The sequence below is a fragment of the Triticum urartu genome, chromosome 1A (genome assembly GCF_056163025.1).
Source record: "Triticum urartu cultivar PI428250 chromosome 1A, HENAU_Tu73, whole genome shotgun sequence".
Taxonomy (NCBI): domain Eukaryota; kingdom Viridiplantae; phylum Streptophyta; class Magnoliopsida; order Poales; family Poaceae; genus Triticum; species Triticum urartu.
Window position 1 is genome coordinate 193,277,938 of NC_141873.1, and position 4,576 is coordinate 193,282,513.

Sequence of the window (4,576 nt, forward strand, 5' to 3'; positions counted from 1 at the left end):
GCAAGATGATCATACCCTCGAAATCACTTCTATCTTTGCTTGCTAGATGCTCGCTCTTTGGTTATGCCTATGCTATGATGCCTACCACTTGCTTATCATGCCTCCCAAATTGCCATGTCAAACCTCTAACCCACCATGTCCTAGCAAACCATTGATTGGCTATGTTACCGCTTTGCTCAGCCCCTCTTATAGCGTTGCTAGTTGCAAGTGAAGATTGGAGATCGTTCCTTGTTGGAACATTGCTTATTGTTGGGATATCACCATATTATCTTGTTATATTAATGCATCTATATACTTTGTAAAGGATGGAAGGCTTGGCCTTTTGCCTAGTGTTTTGTTCCACTCTTGCCGCCCTAGTTTCCGTCATATCGGTGTTATGTTCCCGGATTTTGCGTTCCTTACGCGGTTGGGTTATAATGGGAACCCCTTGACAGTTCGCCTTGAATAAAACTCCTGCAGTAATACCCAACCTTGGTTTTACCATTTTCCACCTAGCCTCTTTTTCCCTTGGGTTTCCGGAGCCCAAGGGTCATCTTTATTTAATCCCCCTGGGCCAGTGCTCCTCTAAGTGTTGGTCCGACCGAGTAGATTGCGGGGCCACCTTTGGCAACTTGAGGGTTGGTTTTACTCGTAGGATGTCTCATCTGAGTGTGCCCTGAGAACGAGATATGTGTAGCTCCTATCGGGATTTGTCGGCACATTCGGGCGGTGTTGCTGGACTTGTTTTACCATTGTCGAGGATGTCTGGTAAAACCGGGATGCCGAGTCTGATCGGAATGTCTCGGGAGAAGGAATATCCTTCGTTGACCGTGAGAGCTTGTGATGGGCTAAGTTGGGACACCCCTGCAGGGTTTTGAACTTTCGAAAGTCGTGCCCGCAGTTATGGGCAGATGGGAATTTGTTAATGTCCGGTTGTAGATAACATGAAACTTAACTTAATTAAAATGAATCAACCACGTGTGTAACCGTGATGGTCTCTTCTCGGCGGAGTCCGGGAAGTGAACACGGTGTTGGAGTAATGCTTGACGTAGGTTGTTCTAGGATCACTTCTTGATCATAGTTCTTCGTCTGTGCTTTGCCTTCTCTTCTCGCTCTCTTTTGCGAATAGGTTAGCCACCATATATGCTAGTCGCTTGCTGCAGCTCCACATATTACCTTGCCTTACCTATAAGCTTAAATAGTCTTGATCGCGAGGGTGCGAGATTGCTGAGTGCCCGTGACTCACAGTTTACTTCCAAAACCAGATGCAGGGACTGATGATACCGTTCCAGACGATGCGCTTGAGCTCAAGTGGGAGTTCGATGAAGACTCTCGTCGTTACTATGTGTCTTTCCCAGATGATCAGTAGTGGTGACCAGTTGGGGCGATCGGGGACCGTGTCGCATGTTGGGGTTGATCTTTTATTTTGGTACCGTAGTCGGACCATGAGTATATTGGATGATTGTAATGTTATTCATGTATTTGTGTGACGTGGCGAGTGTAAGCCAACTATGTATCCTTTCCCCTTTTTATATATATTTCCATGGGTTATTGTGAAGATTACCTTACTTGCGACATTGCTGTCAATGCGGTTATGCCTCTATGTCGTGCTTCGACACATTGGAGATATAGCCGCATCGAGGGCGTTACATGCCGGCCCCTGGTCCAGGCGAGCTCTGGCTGCAGGCGGACGGTTGCTGCAGTAGGGCCTCCTGGGTCGCGGTTGAAGTCTCCGCCACGGGCAACATAGCTCTGGCTCGCGGTTGGCAGACATTCGCCCGCGCGCACGGCCTGGGAAAGCGGTGCACCCTCCACTTCAGGTATGATGGTGACGCGACCCTCTATGTGAGGGCATTTGGGGAAGATGGTCGCCGCACCGGGTGCTACCCCGAGACGAACGACGGCGAGGAGGTGCTCGGTCTCGGCGATGGCTGCGACGAGGGTGTGCCCGCCGGCCGTGTCTCGTCCAGCTACGGTGGCTCTTCTCTTGGCGAAAGCTCCCTCAGTGGTGGCTATGACCAGCCGCCCCACCGTCGCGCCTGCTTTGAAGGTGGTAGTGGGTCGTCTCTTCGCCGCGCCTCCATGAAGCGTGAGGAGGGGTCCAGCTGAGCTCAGGGCATCATCGGAGGCCTGCCCCGTGGTTTCTTGCAACGTTGCTTTTGCTTGGTTCCTCTTTTCTTTCCTGCATCAAAATTAAACCAGTATGGGCCCGGAGGAGCATGTATCGAACTGTGATTCCTTAGTTATTACACTATGCCTATTATTTCTATGTTGTGTTGTTATTTCGTGCGGAGATATCTTAGCTTGGCGCATTCGGGGCAACCTCTTCTTCGTGAGGCACTTATCTCCTCGTACCTGTCTTGGCTTAGTGGTTGCTCAGGAACTTCAAAAAACATGTTAGGAAGCTCGCTAGGAGACTTATCGTTCACTCGAGCCTTGACCCAGCGCTTCATATCGCGGTGCCCAGGGGGCACGGATTAGGAGAGATGTGCCAGTGGCGGGCTCGAACAAGGGTGCCTCGCGAGAAGGCAGACCGAAGGCAGAAAGGAGGACCAACTCAGGGAGAAGAAACCCTCATGAAGGCACTGGCCTGGTCCCTTCGCGAGGTATGCGAGAGAGAGAGTACAAGCGAACTAAATTTAGAAAAGGTGGCAAAAGGTGGCGAAACCAAATCAGCGGGGGGCACCAGAAGCAAACTTCGATTAAGAGAAAACGAGCCAACTACGGAAAGCAAATAAAAAGCCGCGTCCGGCACCTAGTCTAGTCTTCGATGACTTCTCACAAGCGCGGAGCAAAGTGCTGCCACTAGGCGTGGGAGGGAGCCCCCGAGGCCCGAGGGCGGCTCTCCGGAGACTTCGGGGCGTGTACAACCCCACTCATTCTTACATGAGAGTGTCATGGGCGACGATTCTTCATAGGCACTGGGCCTTCTTCATAGGCACTGGGCCTTGCTTCACAGGCACTCGGCCTTCTTCATAGGCACTGGGCCTTGCTTCACAGGCACTGGTCCTTGCTTCATGGGAAGAACTTCCGGAGGTGCTGGATGTTCCAGGAGTTCTGGACGGGCACCCCGTCCTGCGTCTCCAGGCGCGCGGCGCCAGGCCTGGAGATGTGGACGACCCTGAATGGGCCCTCCCACATGGGTGCAAGGTAGTCAGAATCCCGACTCGACTCCTAGAATCCTACGACTTCACGACCCTACGGAACCATGTCTATCCAAGTCCCACTATGAATCCGGATCAGGTAGAATCCATGTTGAGTCGCGATCCAAATCATAGAATCATGTACAAAACTGTAGAATCCCGACTATGTATGGACTATGTCCGATTCTACTAATTTATCTAAGCTGTTTGTTTAGTTGTAGCAGAACAGTATGCCATCATCCAAACCATTTTCACATGCCTCATGGCCCTTTATTCCCCTCCCAAGCCCAAATGCTCAGGAGCCGACACCTTTGATCTGGCTCTCAAAACCTAGATCAAAATTGAGGATCATACTTGTCGACAAATGGAATTTGTGTGGGAAGGAGGATGCATCAAGATTAATCTGAGAAGGAGAACAAGACCTTTCAAGGTTAAGCAATACAGGGTGGATATACAAGTGATCGGCTATTCACGTATTCTAAAAAACTTGTAAGTAAATTTCGTGCGTCGAAGATTTCAATGTTCTATATATTTGCCTCTCATATATGTTACATACATCCAAGCTAATAGTAGGTTAGCCATAAAAAGAAGTGTAGTAGAACTAGCATTGATGTGTACGTCTTTGCTCTATATTTAGTGTCGAAACTCTATAGAACCCATATAAATTTCTTCCGTGGATACAAAATATCTTATTTGAGTAAATCTAGTAGAATCCTCGATTCCATGGCTCGATACTATGACTCTATTCTGTCTAAGGAAAATCGATCCGACTCCGAATCCCGACTCTGACTACCTTGCATGGGTGAGAGCTTGTGCAACCCTTCCATGGAGAGGACCCGCCTCAGGATGAGGTCGCTTACCTTGACCATCCTGGAGCGGATGTTGCGGCAGTGGTACCGCCGCAGCGCCTGATGGTACCTTGCCTCCCTCAGTGCTGCTTCGTGGTGTCGTTCCTCCCCTAGTACAAGGTCCACCCCCCGTGTGGCATCTTGCTGCGTTTCATCAAATGCCAGGACCCGTGCGGAGCGATGCTTGACCTCGTGAGGAAGGAACGCTTCAGCTCCATAGACAAGGAAGAATGGGGTCCCACCCATCGGCTTCATGGAGGTGGTGCAGATGGACCACAGCACAGACTGGAGCTCGCCGTGCTAGCGCCTGCCATAGGCCTCGAGCTTCTTCTTGAAGGTCCTGGTCTTGAGGCCTCTCAGGACCTCGTTGTTGGCACGTTGAGCCTGGCCATTGCTCCTCGGGTGCACCACCAAAGCGTAGCAGATCTGCATTCCACGGTTAGCACAATATGTTTTGAAGAGGTTAGTGGTGAACTGCGAGCTGTTGTCGGTGATGATGCGGTTGGGGACCCCGAAACGGCTCACGAGTCCCTTCATGAATTTAACCGCGGAACCGGTTGGGATGGTGCGGACGGCTTCCACTTCCGCCCACTTGGTGAACTTGTC